Genomic DNA, 18,193 nt, shown 5'->3' with positions numbered 1-18,193 from the left:
GTTGCCCTTAAATGGGAGGGTTGGCAGTGTAGTACAGCCTGTAAGGTTTTGGGCAAGTCTTTACACACAGGGAACTTTGTAAAAGGTCTGCCCCTAGCCCCATTCTCCTTCCAATACAGCTATGCAAAGGAATATTAAATGACAGACTAGCATTTGGGGATTGATTTTAATGGTGGGACAGCTTTGGCATTTGGGAGGGGTGGGGGGAAATTATCTGTGCACTTGTCTGGGCGTGTCCTCACATGTGCCCTGTGCATGTCCCACCACTCACACTTCAGCCTCATGCCATTCTTGGGTATAAAACAGAACAGAACTAAGTGACAGCTGGGGTGCCAGCCATGAAGGGGTTGGTGCAAACGAATACTCTCCCTGCCTATGCAGTGGAAAAAAGTCTAAGCTAAAACCCAACTGATAATTTTGGCAGGCACTGCGGCACATGTATCTTGTGAAACATGAAGATACTGAGCCCTTCCTGATGGGCTTTGCACATCACAGTGTCAGCGGCTGGAACCGAACTGGCACAACTAAACCATTTGAAACAACATAAGCAGCATAAGCAGCAGTGTCCCATAAGAGATGCATTCTCTGCTTTGATCTTATTTAAGCACGAAAAAGCAAATTGCCAGGAAGGTGCTAGGAATACACTGCAAACAGGGAAGCAGAAGGAAAAGGAATGTTAGCAGCCCTCTGCGTGTCAAACAGACCTCCCCAGGAGTGGCACCACATTTGCTGCTCTAACAGTCTGATCTACCCCCAACGGGGGTTTGAATAAAGGTGCATCCAAAGATTCCCCCATCAGCCAGACTTCCTGGAGCTGCAGGCATGGCTGGGATGGAGACTGACTCACTTCTGGGTCCCTCTCCCACTGAGCAGAGAGGTCAGTATACCTGCTGTCGGAGGCACAAAACTAAGCAGGAGAAAGAGTAAAGTGAACGAAGTTGGGGAATGGATGCAAAATCAGATCAAAATAGAGCAGTATGTGGCTCCAGGCTGGAGAAAAAGAAGTGAGAGGAAGAATAAAAAAAGCCCCAGATTGCAGGCAGAGGCTGGTCTAGTGTTGGAAGAAAGAAAGAGAACATAAGGAAAAAACTCAAAAAAATAAAGAGTATAAGAAAAATCTCTGGATGTCAAGAATCCTCCCCCTCAGTTCCACCGGTGTAACCCCAGGGACATCTGCTCTCAGTTTCTTCAATATAAGAAAGTTTTTCAAAATCCCTCAGTCAGAAAGGACAGCGCACAAGTGAATTACTGTTTAACCGCAGGGATAGAAACTGGCAGTACAAGCTCTTGTTTATCTTACATTATTCCCTGAAAGAGCAAGTAACTGCTGAGAAGTTACATAGTTTTACAACCAATATTGTTTCACACCTATTTGATAACTGCACCTTTGCTGCAGGCAAAGCCTACAGTACACCCTCTCATTTTCCTTCTATCACTCAAGTTCACGGACCTTTCTCTTCATCAAAGTCTTATGTTTGGAGTTACATGAGCTGTTTGGAGATGGGGGGGTAAGAGAAATCCCTTGATCCACAAAACTAAGAGACTGATTCCACAGAAGTTCCCCCCTGTAATAGCTGCACTAGAGGGTTCCCAAAAGCCTTGTGCCACTATATATTTAAAGGGAAAATCAAAAACCTGCTTAAATAAATCCTCCCACTGCAATACAGAGGTCAAATGCAATATCATTATACTTTCAACTTCCATTGGCTTCAAAGTAGGCAGATGAAACCCTGTCCTGACAGAATTATACAGCCAAGGCAGAGCTGAGAGCCCAGAGCCAGGCCAAGTGGTTTCAGAGGTAGCCATCTCCCTCACTGCAGCCCAACTGGCTGTGCAAATTCTCTTCTTCCTAAAATAATCTCCTGCCAATTCACATGTAAGTAGGCTTTAAACAAACCCCCTCATGTGGGCACTGCCCGAATTCAGAGCACCAGGCAATCACTTCCCCAGCCAGCAGAACATCAGTGCTAGGCCACTGAAATGAGTCACTCAGCTAGGCACAAGCCATTCCATTCCAACAGGAATGCAAAGCATCGCTGCTCTGAGTTATTTCCTTCTTCACACCAGCACGACTCTGCCTTGAGAAATCCATCTTAGGTTTCCACGGAGTGATTAAGTGAACAGTGGAAGCAATGAAACAGCACATGAACTTTTCAACCAGAGTCAGATGGGGGAATACATTTTAGCTGCAGACACAATTATTCTCAACTACTATATATATTAAAATACCAGCACTCAAACCAAACTCCATAGACACCACTAGGGAAGGCATAGCTGTAATGTAGGACTATTGTTTCTGCAGACATTTGAAAGTACTGAAAGTTTGAGTTGTTTCAGCACACAGTAACAATGATAAGTTTTATTACATACTGCAATCTGTGACTGCTGTAGTCAAGTTATGGTTGCCTTCAATGCACCCCCATCCCTTCCAATCAACTTTTGCGGGTCATTAGCTACATATCATTGCCCCAGACTCAACAGAGTCCAACAGCAAACCTGTCAAACTCTCCTTTTACACCTACAAAACACTTATGCAGACAGGAAGAAGACAGACGTAGGCAGATGGCGCAAGCAGAAGTAGTGAACAAGCAGAAGTTGTGAACCGAAAACAGCACCCACAGGTGCCAAGAGTAGCATCCAAGAGCTCAGGGTACATTCACAGATGCAAAGATCCATGCAGGTCTGCTGATCTTTGTTAAGATGATATAACACAAAAGACAATCACAGAATCATTAAGGTTGAAAAAGAGCCTAAGATCATCAATCCAGGCATTAACTCAGCACCATGGTGTTAACCACTAAATGCCACTCTCAAGTGTCACATCTACATGCCTTGGAAATTGTGAAGTTTATTCCTAAACTACAGGCATAAACTGTAGTACAGGCACAGCCTCCTGAGACATTCACCTTGCAGAGTGGGACCCAAAAGTAGGTGGGACATTCTGACCCTACTCTAGCACACACACAAGCAGAAAAAAAGAGAGAACAAAGACCCTCTATGTATGTCATTCTTCCTTCCACTTAACTTGAGCACATCATTTCAAACCTGCTGCTCCATGCTGAACTCTAGGTTTCTATCAAGCTGCTTGTCTTCTCTTTGCATTCCTTAGCAAGACAGACATATGACTGATTGCTAAAACAGAAAGCAATTAAAAAGTCAGAAAGGCTGAAACCTACGCTGCAGTAGATGCCATACAGATAACTACATCCAATGCATACTAATTGCAGGAGTCAACATGAAAACTCATAAAAGAGACATCTATAATTCATGCAGTCTGGCAAGAGAGTAGCTGTAAGTTACTCACTACAACTTACTGAAGAATAAACTATATTAAACAAGATGGGGAGGAGGAAGATGCTCAGCAACTGCTCTTTCCTCTCTGCTTACTACCAGAAGGAAATCTCCCATTTTTCCAAGACACTAGTATTCTGTTGTTGGCAGGGTGAGGAAAGGGTGTCTTGCTCACAAACAAAAAAAAAAAAAAGAGAGTCTTAACCTTTAATTGAGCTGATCCTTATCAGAACAAGTGTTTTACCTCTGCACCAGTATCCTTGCATCCTTCCACCCCATGGCTAGAAATTGCTTGTGAGCACACACAGTTAACATCACCTCCTTCCCCCTCACACTGCCCTGGTGAGAAAGAGCACAGGCTGTGCTCTGCTCTGTTCAAACACATTGCAAGCAGCAGATTCCCTCCCTGTGTGTCACGCTTCCATGCAAATCCCAGCAGAAAAAGTAACATCAGAGTTGATCAGCTGGGTTTCCACACAGGATGAAGACAGTCATTCGTTTTTTATTACTTTACGTGGGACTAAGTCTCAAACACCAGTCTCACGCTGAAGGAAGGGCACCCCACGCCTTCCACCTGAAAAAGAGGCAAGAGGTGTCTTCTTCCTCCACCCAGCAGCAGATGGGACCAGGAACACATGCTGTCACAAAAAAGGCAGCTGCAACACACTCTGAGGGAGGAAAGACCGATCACTGCATTTAGAGGTGATTAAAAAACCCTCAGAAACCCTAGCATGGAGCTGTCTCCCCAACCAGTTACTGCACATCTGAGCTCTGTGTAAACGTGCCTATTAAACAAAAAAAACCAAGGACCAGCAAAGCACCAGCCCAGACCCTGCATTTACATGTAAACTACAACAAACACAAAACAAAAATAACAACAAACAAACAACACAAAACCCCCAACAGACTAAACAACGGGCTTGCATAAAGTTCAAATAAATAATTACAAAACAGCAATGTTTACTGATGTCTTTTTAGAACTTACCTGTTAGATCCCTGCAGGTGCTGCCAACACCTAAAGATGCAGATGAAATTGCTAAACTAAATGAAAGAATAATCTCTCAACATCAGTATACACGTAGAAGAGAATGCATCCAGTGCTACAGCACGAGTGGGTGGGTGGGTGTGAGGAGGGGGAAGAGAGACACTCTCATGGCAGATGGCCAACTACCAGTTGCAGTCTTGCTCCACTGCCAGTATTATTTCCATAGTGCCAGACATAAAGGATGACTGACCACTTACAACTCAACAGGAAAAGCTGGACAGTCCCATGGCTTGGAATTTTAAAAGCTGAAAGTCTGGACGGTCCTTTTAAAAAAAGCCTTTCATTCAATCCCAGCAGTTTGGGCTAAATGCAAGGTGGGATTCCCTAGCCCAGATTGTGCAGGAGGACGTGGACATCCCTGTAGTGGGCAGGAGAGCTGCAAAATCTCTCCCTGGGCAGATATCCACGCTAACCCATCCTACCGCACAGATACGCTTCTAAAGAAGAACAGACTAATTATAACCACTCGATTCCTAGCAACAGAGTTCTCCTTTCATTCAAGTTAAGGAAGCTTCTTTCTGTTTTGTTAGAAAGAATCAAGGCCCAATGTTCACCATCTTCCACAGTGTGGGCCCATGCATGACCATTGTGACAGTAACCCAGGCACACTGAGGGTTTTAGAAGCACTGAGGCAGGTCAAGCCCTTTTCACCGCATTAGGCTTGAATCCAAAACCACAGAGAGGCAATGCCAGCTTAAATTGCCGTGTTTAGACTTGGCTTCAGCTGTTGCACAAATAAATGGCTGTGTCAAACAATAACCACTTCACAATCAATGCCAGCTATGCCCAAGTACCTGGAACACGTGATGAACTCCCCTTAATTGTGCTCCAGTACTCAAACTTGGAGAACTGCAGAGGTCAGCTCTGCCTGATCCCATCCCGGGGCAGCAGCCTCCTCATTCTCACCAAGCATTTACCCACTCCTAACAGGGCTTTTAAACAGCCCAAGAGAAATAAATTGCATCCATATTCAAGGAGGAAAAAAAAAAAATCCAAGCTGCAACAGAAAGAACCAAGAGTATCGTTTTTAAAAGTTCTCAGCCCACAAATCATCCTCCTTATTTCCTCATCTCCAGAAGTGCTGCCTCCCCTCCCCCTACATGCCTGAACAAGCAAGTTGGCTGTTGCAGATGTCAGGACAGGCTCCCTTTTCCAGCACAGCACAGAGCAGCCTTGGCTCCGGTTCTGCTTTTGCTCACAGGAGGGCAGGGCTTCAACCACAGAAGTCAAAGTAGTCGCTGGAGTCGGAGCTTGCTAAGCAGGGTGGGAAAAATAAAGGCCTCTTATGCTAAAGCATATCCAAAGCCCATATAAGCAGGTTTCCTGGAGGAAATCTGTGCTCCAGAGGAAATGACTAGAAGCAGCAAAAAGAGAATATATTAATGCACACAGTTAAAACCACCCCCACTACTCCTGCCTAAGTTACTTGGCTCAGAGTCCTAACTACACATTAGCAGCAACAGCAACTGAGAGCAGCTGAATCATTAATCATTATTCCATTCAAAAGTTTCCAATGCAGGAAGATGGACATGGGGCACAGGGCTCAGAATTAAGCCCTGCTCTCTCCTAATGTGGAATAATTCCCAGTACAATGTATTCACACTTTAAATACATGTTAGCACTTGCAAAAACTGCACCTTTTTAAATCCAGAGATCTGTCACTTAGCAATGGGGGTGGGGGTAAGAAACCTATAAGAAAACGAGAACATTTTCAGATCAAGTCAACGACATCCCACAGGCACAGAGGACACTGCAATGCAGTGGTTAGCAAAAAGCCACAGGACATAAATAGATGAAAGTTCACGTTAACCTGTAAAAGCTGAGTTTTTTCTGAGGTGAAGAAACGCTGAGACACAGAGACCTGCAAGGAGGAAACCAATGTTCTTAAGAGCAAAACTCATTCAACTCCTTTGCTGCTGGGAAAGTAAAGAGCAAGAAGACAACCCAATTATCGTTAGCGAATGAAACCACCCAAGACCCTCAATTAGACTGAGGGGAAAATGCCACAACAGTTCAGTGCTAATTGGAAATGCAAACATTTATCATCAGAGTAGTTCTTGCTCCTGTGTATAGCTCCATTGTGTTCATTGCAGCTAATGACAGTAGGAAGCCCAGTGCTCCATAGTATTTATGTAATGACTGGCAAAGCTGTCACATTCCCTTAATTGCTAGCCAGGATTTTCATACTGGCAGTAGATTTCAATTAAATAAAATCACAAAGATTGGTTCAGTTTCACGTTGCTTTGTTAAAAGTTTTCATTCTTCAAAGCTGGGAAAAGAGGGGAGAATGAATAGTTCTCCAAAGACAGGATAAGTTCTGCATCAAATATGAGGTTTTTGTAGACAAACTGAATTTAGAGACAAGCACCATCAAATATCCAGTGCTGCAAAAGCTAATTTAATGTCAATGAAGACAAGCAATTTGAGAACTGCACATAAATCTGCTTCAGGTTTACAATGATTACTCCTTCAAGTGCAATACATGAAATGCTCTATGAGCAGTTCACTTATAAGGGAAAATGAAAAAGCCTAAGGTGGTTTGCAGTTTCTCCCCTAATTAAACTGTCACAGTGGTTTTCTTTGCTGCAAGAACACCACCTCTGTGTTTATAATTATATGCTATCTAGCAAAACTCCCTATTCCACCTACTTGATGATTCTAGAACATACAGGAGGAGCCATAGTGGCAAGGTCTCACATCCCTAGACTTCCTTACTTGTACCAAATGCACTGCAGAGCATTAACTAGTCCATTAAGAATTATCATCGTTTAATTTAATGAGTAGCAGTTTGTTTTTAGGAAGCACCATCAAGCCTTTTATCACATCATTTACTCAGATTCCAATCATAGTTACTGTATGTCAGTAGAGAAAAGAAAGCTCTATAGGACTGGCACAAAGGAACTGCTGTTTCTGCAATATATTACAACCAAGTCTGCATTAGCGCTCAGTTAAATAAAGCCCATGAGCCAAGTGAACTATTTTTACTCCACTGAACAAAAGGAAATATAACAACATCATTTATTACAGTGGCAGGCCCATTTTAAAGCACTATGTAATTAGGAGTAGGAGTTAATTGCAAGGCTAGATATAGCAGGCAAGGTTTTCCTCAACATCTTTGAGCAAAGATCTGTGCTTTTCTGGGGCACAGATCTTCTTATCCTCTGTTCTTGCTACAGTGACCTAAGCAGCTTTCAGCAGGATGCATGGATCTTCACTGCTACCTATTTAAAATTCATTTTTTCTCAAGAAGCAGCAACACTGCAGCCATAAAACCCAACCCAGAGGAGATTGACTGAGCTCCCATGCACAGCCCTGTCAGCATCTGAAGCAAGTGACTTGCTAATTTCCATCCAATTCCCAGTGGACAAGCATCTACATCATACAATTAGCGACAATATGAACTGCACATTCAGCAGAATTGGGATTTCACTGATGGATGGATTATGATGGATTGCCAGTATGCATGTTTTATTCATCTCAAGACTGCTTTGCCAGGTTATAGTTTGTCCTTTGTGTAGTTAAAATGATAAAAATCTTTTTATGGCCACTACTGGGCAGACAAGAATCTCTCTATAGACAATGTTGTACCTTTGCTAAGGGGTAGATAAAACTCAACCAATTTCCAAAATGAAGACAACAACCAAAGACAGATGCTCTAGGAAGTTGTATGAGTTAAGGCATTTTGTTCAGTATTCCCTCCCATTGCTTTAAGTCATCTTGCTCAAGTCCTACAGCTACTTGCTCCTAAAACCATCAGCATAAGAATTAGGAGAGCACAGCATGCAGCAAGTCCAGGTACAGTTTTCTGATCATCCTGTCCTAATTTCAGCAATTAAAGAGTCAAGAATGTTTGCAGCAGGCTGCCATAGAGATATGGTACCTACCCACAACCCAAAGCTCTCTCAGTGCTTTGGCCACACAAACCCAGCACTCACCTCGGGTTACCTGACCACGCTCCCTCTTCCTATCCAAGGCAAGAGAGTACAAAAGGATACTTTAAATTCTGTAACTAGCACACCATAATTTCACCTCTCACCTCTACAGTAACAGCTCTGTTTGCTACAAAACCTCAAGATAGAAACAGGGTAGTCAGTTTTGGAAACAGCTATTGCACAGCTCTCAAGAAATCCCAGCTTTGGTCCCTGAGCACACCCAGGAGCAATGCATAGGGATGCACTTCCCAAACCACTTTTTCCCCCTTCACTTAATGCCATTTACACTTGTCTCAAGGCAAGTGCTGCCTTACTCTTTACTAACAATTCATACTCATATTGTGGCACAGCCTGCCCTAACTCCATCTCTTCTGTTCTTACACTCATTGCAGAGGGATTCAGTGAAGTAAAATACATTTGCTGAGGGAAAGGAGATCCTTCAAATCAATCCACAACACAGCTTAAGTGAACTGTCTTCTTTGCAAGGATGAGGTTGCTTCTTCCACTCTTTCCCATTGTTTCTTTCGGCCCAAGTTTCCAAGGAATCATAGAAAAGACTTGGTTTGGAAGGGCCCTTAAAAATCAACTAAGTCCAGCCCATGTGCAGCAATGTGCAGCAATTCCTCCCAGCAGATCAAGTTGCTCAGGGCCCCATCCAACTTTTTGTTCCATTCCTGGTTATTCCTGTACTGCTGGTATTTGCAGGTGCTCATTCACAGCCTCCCAACATATGCATGTTTGGCTGCTTTTATTTTTAAGAAAAATCTCTTCAGGCTGGAAATAACTCTTGTTTTCCTGTGAACACTCTTCAATGTGCATCTAGTTTTATCTGAGGTGCTTAAATATCCTACATTGACAAAAGTTTCGTCAGTCTCTGCTACTCTATTAAAATGTTATAAAACAGACATCTAAACTTGCGGCCTTCTACTTTGTAAGGTCCATTTTAGCTTTGAAGTAAGAAGTTGGATTTGAGCCTAATATATATTCTTCAAACTTACAGCATTATTTGAATTTATATCCCACACAGGTGAAACTTCCCCAAAGGGTTTCAATTTGTAAAGATAATTAAAAATCTGCAAAAATGCTTTATTTCTGACAAAAATTAACCAATATATCTTAAATAGAAGTAGTCAAATCCCAAATCATGACTTTTTAAAATGGGCTCTCAAAAAGTAGTCCTAAGAAAATAAGCCTGTAATTCTGCCATTTTAGTATCTTGTGTTGTCAGCAGACAGCTTCCATCTTAGATCTGAGATGATGAATTGTCCCCAACCCCTGGTCCACTGGCTCCTAACCTTTTCTTCCCCACAGAGCATCTGGACTCTGGGTATTTCCCTGAAGATTCATTAACTGCTGCTTCCTCAAAGGCTGAGATTATTGGCATTTTTCTCAGACTACATTTCTAACCATTTAAAAGACCTGTCAGGACACAGAAATAAATACATACTGAAAAATAACAATTCATCAGTCTCTCTGTCAAGACATCACAGGTAGAGGGGAGACCTAAGTTTCAGCTAATGCCTTTAAAGACCATTTTCTATATTGCATGTCTGTAAATCATTTACATAGCATTCCACATCCTCTTTTAATGCCAGTATCCCAAGGGAGAAGGTGGATTAGAATATTGATACCTTTAATTTAGGAGGCAATTAGACCAACAGCAACAAATCAGAGCTGTATGTATGCTCAAAACAAACTCGTTAGAACTCTATTTAATTAAAAGTCAGTAAAATAATCCCATTATGCCAAGAATTGCTTTAGGCATGGTTCCAATCCAGCACATCTTTTTCTTTAGTATTTTAGTTCCGCACAGAGAAAGCGATTGAAGTAACACTGTAGACTACCAGAATGGTCCTTTCTGTACAGCAAATTCCTCTCCCAGTGAGACAGCTTGGGAAGATACAGAAATAAATGTTCCAGTGTCAGTCACCCACTTGGTAAGCCACTTAATAAAAGAAACAAAAAGAAACCTGCTAAAATAAAAGCAGCTACATCTCAGGCCACTGTGACCAGCAGGTAGAAGAAAGCAATTCTCCATTTTGCTCCACTCTGGTGAGACCCTGCCTGGAGTCTGCATCCCACTCTGGGGACCTCAGTGTTAGAGGGACCTGCTGGAACAGAACTGGAAGAGACCAGAAAGATGCTCAGTTCTGCTATGCAGACAGGCTCAGAGATGTGGGATTGTCCAGCCTGGAAAAGGGAAGGCTCCACAGAGATTTTAGAGCACCTTCCAGTACCTGAAGGGGCTACAAGAGAGCTGGAGAGGGACTTTGCACCAGGGCATGGAGTTACAGGACAAGGGGGAATGGCCATAAGACAGAGAGCAGGTTTAGATTAGATACTAGGAAGAAATTCTTTCTTGTGATGGTGCTGAGGGACTGAAACAGGCTGCCCAAGAAGCTGTGGATATCACATCTTTGGAAGTCTTCAAGGCCAGGTTGGATGGGGCTTTGAGCAACCCGGCACAGTAGAGGGCAGTCCCCAAGGCAAGGGGCTGAAACTGGATGATCATTGGGGTTCCTTCCAACACAAACAATTCTAGGAGTCTGTGAAATCCAGTTTCCCCAGTCTCCATCCCACTACCTGCAAACCTCACCTCAAAGGGCACCTAATTCCTCATATATCCCCCTTTTGACTCCTTTGTCAAAAAGTAACATGCACCTCTGCTACAGATGCACAATTTACATGGTCTTGTTTTTAAAAAACAGGGAAAATAAATATTTCCAGTAGAATCTTTCATTTCTGGATTTGCTCTTACATGGTCTGTGGGGTCCTGCTGCATAACAAGCATTTTATCCACAGCAAAGACCAGCAGCACAGCTGCCAGAGCCAGTCACCTGCCTGCATCACTGAACTGGGGAAGGGGGCAGAAGGAGCAGGGCAGAGGTCTGTCCTACAGAAGACAGTGTGGATGTATAAACATGTATATCCACACACACATTGATGTGCTCATGTGTGTATGTAACTTGCACCACTCCAGTTAACTCACTTACCTTGTTTACTCCCAGACAGTGAGTATGCATATTGTGATATGACCATTTATAAAACATAGTTATCCTCAAGTGACAAAGTACTAAAAAGAAAAACATTTGTGGAAAGTTATAAAGTACCACAGACTGCTCTAAAATAATATAATTTGTTATTGTGCATTGCCCAGTTATTTCTGTAAGCATTCATACACTGGATCTTGTTTTTATTAATTGGAATCTATATTAAATTATAAAATAAATAAACTTATTCCCCAGAGGCATGTAAACAAGGCTGTTGCCCAGATCCACATTGCCCTAATGCACATCAACCACTACTACCCAAAGTACTGAAATATACTTGGGAATTAAATAAGAGGGAAAAAAAAATAACAAAGATACTTCTAGAGGCCATTTCCTCTTCCAAGACACTTGTGGGAGGGAGGGCCCAGGAGCTTAGCAAAGGTTAACCTCACCTATTCCCTCCAGGCTTGTGCTGAAGAAAGGAGAGATTCAAGGTCTTGCAATTCCATAAATAGGAATCATCCTCTGCAGACATTTTATTCTACCAGATCAACACACAGCAGACAGTGATGAGTCCCCAGACATCATCTTCACCACTCCTTATCCTGCAGAGCCTTCCAGTCTGCCAAACTCAACCTTTCAATGCCTCTGCCTTCTTGGGAAGTAGAGATGCTGTCAACAGACAACAGTAATAAAGTTCTTGAACCCCCTGGACTATGGTCACATTATTTATTTTCAGCATTTGAGTGTGGAAGCCCAAGGAACTGATGAGTAGAACGAGGTTTCGCTCATCTTGGTGTTTTGTACTAAGACTAAACTTCATGCAAAGCCCTCTAGCCTCTCCAAATATCACTGGGAAATAAGGTAGGATGGTTTTGGGGTCTTGAATGTGTCCATTATTATGAAGAATGGTGGAGGTTTTCCTTATTACAGGCTTTCCACAGCCTTAAACTTTGAGAAACTCTGCCTGAAGAGACAGAAGCACACTTCTTGCTGCCAGGACAGGGGGCTAGCCCCAGAGCAGTCTCCATGAATGCGTAACAGAGGTGGGCAAAAGACCCTTACACTCCAACACAAAATCATTACAAAGCAGCAAGGTCTTAGACCAGAGGAATTCTTACAGGACACAGTCAGGAAGCCTTTGCATGCCTGCAGGATTAAGCACAACCATCCAACACCACGGCACAGTCCTGCAGGATCAGAATCCCCACTGGGCTGCAGCCTGGAGGTCACTAGAGCCAAAGCCCATCCCACCTACACACACAAACCCAGCATGGAATGTTGCATCACAAGTCCACAGGACCATATGGCAAGAGCACCTCTGAAGGTGCAATCAGGCAGCCCTGAGAGTAGCAAGCTGGCAGAAGAGGGAATATTTGCTCTGAACCTTTTCTGTATCATCAGTGCTTGTGTTAATTACATTAACCAACAGCAACAGTCACTCTGATGGGAGGGCTGAACAGAAGTGACACAGCTGTCAAATCCATTCAGAGAACTAAAGCCTTAAAAGTTTGTTCTTTTGGGGGCAGAACAGAATCCCTACAGCAAGATGCAGAGGATTGCAGCTTTTTTAGGGCAGAAAGTTTCAGTGAGCAAGTACAGCTGACACAGACATTAAAAACCAAGTGCGTTTTCCTGTTTCTCAGGGGGATTTAAACAGCAGGTGAGTGGGGCTGGTCTGTGGGACGTGACCCTTTCTTATTTCAGCTATTTAGATGCAAATTGCTCCCCCTCCCTCCCCCTCTCAACACCATCTGTTAGCCCAGAGGTTTAGATGGTGCCTAGGATGTAGGTTTTGGGGGAGGGGGTTATAGATAAAGCATTGAGAGAATTTCGGTTGATGCCTCTATTTCCTCTAGGGCACAGTTTGGGAGAGAAAAAGAAAAATCACTTTGCAATATTATAAAATAGCAGTGGGATTTTTCCCTCATTCTGCTGCACTTTTTTACTGACCCCATGGATTTCCTGCCCTAGAAAGCATTCCTTGTCCAGCTTTTGGCCAACAAGCCACATTATATAGCGACATTTACAGCAGGTTGCTATGGTGTTAGCAAAGGGCAAGAGCTGGTATTGCATGAAGTATCAGAGACTCAAGGAATGAAAGTCCTAAATAATAATAATGAAGTCCTTTACTACAAGGCTCAGCATTTAATGTTCTGTTAGTGCTAGTGAAGCTGCCTCATCTCTGTCTGACTTTCCCAAGTGAACAGCAATGTACTTTCTAGAACTGTTGAGAGATTTGATTCATTACATACTTCATCCAGGGCTCTGAATTCTTTATAAAGGAAAGATTATGGGTGGCAGCAGAAAGTCAATTTTCAGGAAGTTTGAGGATGATAAGTATTGGAAGTGGTGGCTAACAGACCAGGCAGGCCACTCAGAGGCATGTGGACAGGCTGCAGAAATGGGCCAACACCAACCTTTGCAGTTCAACAAAGGAAAGTGCAAAGCCCTGCTGCTCAGTAGCACACACTGGGAGCCAACAGGCAGACAGGAAGCAGAAAAAGCAGAGAAAGGCCTCAGATTCCCTGGTGGACAGCAAGTTGGCCATTAGCCTCCAAACCACATTTGTAGCAAAGAAGTTCAACAGCATGTGGGCTGCATTAGGAAAAACAACTTCCAGTAGGTCAAGAGAGGGGATCCTTCCCCTTTGCTGAGGGCTGGTGAGACAAATCTGGAGTGCTGGGACAAGTCCTTCCCTCCCCAGTATAACAGGGACGAGGACACACTGCTGAGCGTCCAGCAAAGGTCCACAAAGAAAATTAAAGGACTGGAGTATCTGGCATATAAAGAGAGGCTGAAGGAGCTGGGATACTTCAGCCTGCAGAAGAAAAAGCTCAGAGGGGTCTTATCAATAAATACCTGATGGAGATGTAAAGAAGATGAAACCAGGCTCCTCTTGGTGGTATCCAGCAACAGGACAAGAGTCAGTGGGCACAAACTGAAATACAGGAAATTCCATTTAAATGGAAGAACAAACCCCACAACAAAACCACACTTTTTTTCTGGGTGGGCATGAGGGGAGATGGACACAAAACCACAGAACTCAGAAAACCACAGGTTTCTCAGGAAGATAATGGGAATTTCTATCCTTGGGCATGCTCAGAACCCCACCAGACATGCACTGAGCTGTTTCAGCTGCCACTACATGAGGTGGGGAATTGGACTAGACTATCCACACAGAGGTTCCTGCCAATCTACAATTCTGCAATTACAAGCCACACAAACTGATAGGGAGGCTTCAAAGGAGAGAGAGACACAACATCATTCAGACTACTTGTCTGAAGCATGTTTTTACTCCTCAGTACCCAAGGCCCAGTTTAGTGATGAAGACAAATTAGAAGTGGTTGTGACAACCTTGAGCAGAGAACCAGCGGAAGAGCTGGGATCAGTACCATAACACCCTCATTACGAAATTGAGTGTGTGGAGTACAATTCCAGTACTTGGGAGATGCCAGCTCTTGTCCCAGTTCCCACAGACCTCATTTGTGATCTTGGAGGCACAAGAGGGGGAGAAAGCCAAAGAACTTCTTGTCTGCTTGGCCCTCCTCCTATCAGTCAATCAAGTCTTTAAAAGAAAGGCAATTCAGGTAGTTAGAGAGCACACAGCATGAGATGAAGCCCTTCCAGCTGCTTCTGCAATTTCAGTCAGCACTGGAAACATATATCCAGGAAGAGAAAAAAGGAAAAAGAGAGCTGTGTACACAATCCTGAGGGGGAACTCAGAGGTAAAGGGGGGCATGGACGGATTTGAAAATGCTTCTTCCCCCTTGGAGTCCCAGTGATGGGACAGAAGAGCCCTCCTGGGCTTGAAATATGAATAGGCAGTGACCACTGAAGGGGAAATGGGCAAGAAAAACAATAGTGTGGGCTTCAGAGCCTCGGTCACAACTGAGCAAGTTCCTGGGGTACCTTTACATAACACTTGAGGCTGACATCAAGTTGGTTTCAGTCAGACTTTAATTCTGACGCTCCACTGAGATGTAGGAAAGAAGCTCTTCAACTGGGAAGACTTTCTGCCAGCCAAGGTTTGCACAGCAACATTTTCTGGAGGGATTTGGGCCTCTTTTCTTTTCTTACTGTTTGATTTTCTTAAGTGTTGCCAACACAAACACAACCTCTTCCCTCTTTCTTGCATAGAGAGACAAAGCCAGAACAACTTATCATCTCAACCACTTGGTGATAGTCAGGAACTTCAGGTACCTACTTTCAGACTCTTGACTTCTAAAATACATTTAATTCAATTTTGCTGGAACGCAATATACTGACAAAAGTTGCAGGGATTTCATAGAAACATTCTCCTAAAAAAATAAAAATCAGTTATCTGAGCAAACAATTTCAATAAATTTATGCTGGTAATTAGAAAGAATTTTAATTTTTCCATTTAAAATACATGGGGTTATATTTTCTTTATTTATGAAAAGTAGAATTTTCAGAACATCAGTGTTTCCTCTACAGAACGAGTACCTTCTTCATGCACTGCTCTAAATCAGCAGCTGATTTCTGTTTCCAGATCTCTGGCATTTCACCAGCACTACTGAGAATCTAAAGAACAGTTACTGGAAATGTTTCTGGTTAACCAACTTCTTGTTCACAAATCTCAGCACATGTACAAACTTTAAGGGCTGCAATCCTGCAGTTTGATCTCCAGTACAAGACAGAGGCATCAAGTCTCAATATCCTTGATTTTTAAAGGACAGAAAGGTCATCTGTAACAGCTGAGGGGTACTTGGCCTTAATGCCAGCAAGCCACCCACTGAAAACAGTGGGAGTTTAGCCCAAATTAGGATTTCAGGATTTATCCCTGCAACACTTCCCACACAGTACTACCTGACAGCTTCTGAAAACTGGCAAAATGTGAGGGACATGCCAACACCATCCCAGATGAGGTTTCCAAGGGTGTGTTTTGTAACAATTGAATTCAACCAACACCAGTCTGCATATGCACATATTCTCACAACTCCAAGGGGGTTTAGCATGCTGATTTTAAAAGCACAGTGGCTAAAAACACCTCTCTGATAGCTATTCAATGCCAAATAAACCACACTTTAAAACAGCCCCAACCACAAAGCAGTTGCATCCAGGGTATTATTTAACTTGTACAATAATACCCCCAACCTTCAGATGCTTTTCTAGAACTTTTTTCTAGCACCCAAATCCCTATCTTTTCCCACCCAATACCTCCAAAACTGCCCTAAAATAGCTACTGCCATCCCCAACACAACCTGGGACAGGGTGGATGGGTTTACAGCAAGGAGGCACTAAGGGCTGAGAGGCCAGTTTCTGCCCACACAGTGCCTTTGTAACCAAATCTAATGGTGTTGACGCTCAGGAAACCAGTTCACCACTGGCTGAAGAACTTTCCCATCCCTGTCCCACTCTTAACTGTGCAAATATTGACCAGGTAAGTATGTGCCAGAGCTGAGTGCTTCTCCTGAAGGAAACATGTCTATGAGCCCTGTTCAATCCTATCTGGCCTTGATCCCTCAGGGATCAAGGGAACTCAGGCATTCCAGGGAGCTGAGGAACTCAGGCATCCCAGGGGCCAAAGGCTTTGTACAGTACCACTGCTCTGAATGGAGGGTCTGGGTCCTGCCCAAACCAAAGCCCCTGGTTTTGCAGACAACAGCATAGGGTCTGTAGCATCCAATTTTTTAAAAGATCCTTTATTTGGATCCCTAGAGGCAGCAAGCCTTTGCACAAGACAGGGTCAACACATATGGTGCAAGTCAGGTTGCATCCTTGTAAATAACCAGTGGAGCAACTGGGATACAGCAGGGAAGAGGAACAGCCTCTTTAGCTACCACAGCACCTTCCTGACAGCAACCAACAGAAAATAACCCAAACAAATTATAAAAATAAAAAAAAAGTTTAAAAGACAGTCAAGGACAGTGGGGCTTTCAGAGAATGAAACATGACTTTGAAGCAAGAGCACAGCTAAGTAGACATACTGCTGAAGAAACAAGACAGGTACTACTCTAAAAGCACCAATTAGTCAGCAAATGACAGAAGACTTCCACAGGTATTTTGCTATGCTTGCATTTTTCCCTGAAGCTAGTCATTTTAAAAGGATTCAAATGCAGGAGAAGGAAAGAAGCCTGACTCAAAGAATAAAAAAACTATCAAATAGCAAACACAAAAAAAATTCCATAGTTGTCATGCTTATGACTTACATTCTCTTGACAGGAAAACTTTGGAGCAGCAAAAGCCTCTCTGCCCTCCACTTCACAAACCCTTGATATCATAATCACATTTTTAAAATATTGCCTTCTTGAACGATGCAGATTAAAAGGCCTAAGTAATTCTCTGCCATACTATTAAAAACCACACACCAGCACAAACCAGCATTTATCACATGCAAGGCCATTAAACTATTACTTACAGTGCAATAAATTGTATCCACACAGATACCACGGTCACTGCTGAGCACAAAACTGAGGAAATTCCTCGTCCCTGGCCCCTGGGGTTTGAGTGAGAGAAGTTGAACTGCTCCTGTTTGGAGCAGGGTTTTGTCCTGCAGAAACACTGCAATATCTCACCTAAAACAGCAATTGTCCTGTAATTATCATGCACACTTTATAGTCAGTGAAACAAAAGGGAATTTTCATTTCTAAGGTAGTTTTTAAGGCAAAAACAGAGGAAAGCTTTTCAAATGAAGACTGTGAAAGGACAAGGAAAGAAGATTGTGCATTTTTATGGGTCAGTAAAGCAGTGATGAAACAACTGTGGCAGGGGGTGGCCATTGGAGACCAGGATTCATTTGCCACACCAAAAGTGGGTTTATTTTCCCACAGTTAATGCACTTGTCAACCACTCAGACACAGCCCCAAACAAGAAGGCAGCCTGACAAGACAGAACAAGACACCCAGCTGGCTCCACAGTCTAGACAAAAACTTGCTTCTCTGAAGCTTTTCTATTTTCCCTTCCTCTTCCAG

At 43.2% G+C, this 18,193-nt stretch overlaps 1 protein-coding gene across 9 annotated transcripts in view; it reads right to left on the bottom strand.

Annotated features, from left to right (window-relative positions):
* PAK1 (p21 (RAC1) activated kinase 1) overlaps nucleotides 1-18,193 on the bottom strand; it is an 87,705-nt gene that overhangs the window by 30,989 nt on the left and 38,523 nt on the right. Inside the window, exon 1 of one of the 9 annotated variants that reach the window (XM_058018912.1) lies at nucleotides 14,121-14,199. The exons of 7 other annotated variants lie outside the window; for them this stretch is intronic. The gene's annotated coding sequence lies outside the window, so the exon portion shown is untranslated. Of the gene's footprint in view, nucleotides 1-4,276; nucleotides 4,716-14,120; nucleotides 14,200-18,193 lie in introns of those variants that run through there. One more of the 9 variants, XM_058018911.1, reaches the window with a different exon arrangement.

The sequence above is a fragment of the Melospiza georgiana genome, chromosome 2, assembly GCF_028018845.1.
Source record: "Melospiza georgiana isolate bMelGeo1 chromosome 2, bMelGeo1.pri, whole genome shotgun sequence".
In the NCBI taxonomy this organism is placed as follows: Eukaryota; Metazoa; Chordata; class Aves; order Passeriformes; family Passerellidae; genus Melospiza; species Melospiza georgiana.
The sequence above is the reverse complement of the archived record's forward strand: the minus strand, read 5'-3'. Positions and strand labels throughout refer to the sequence as shown.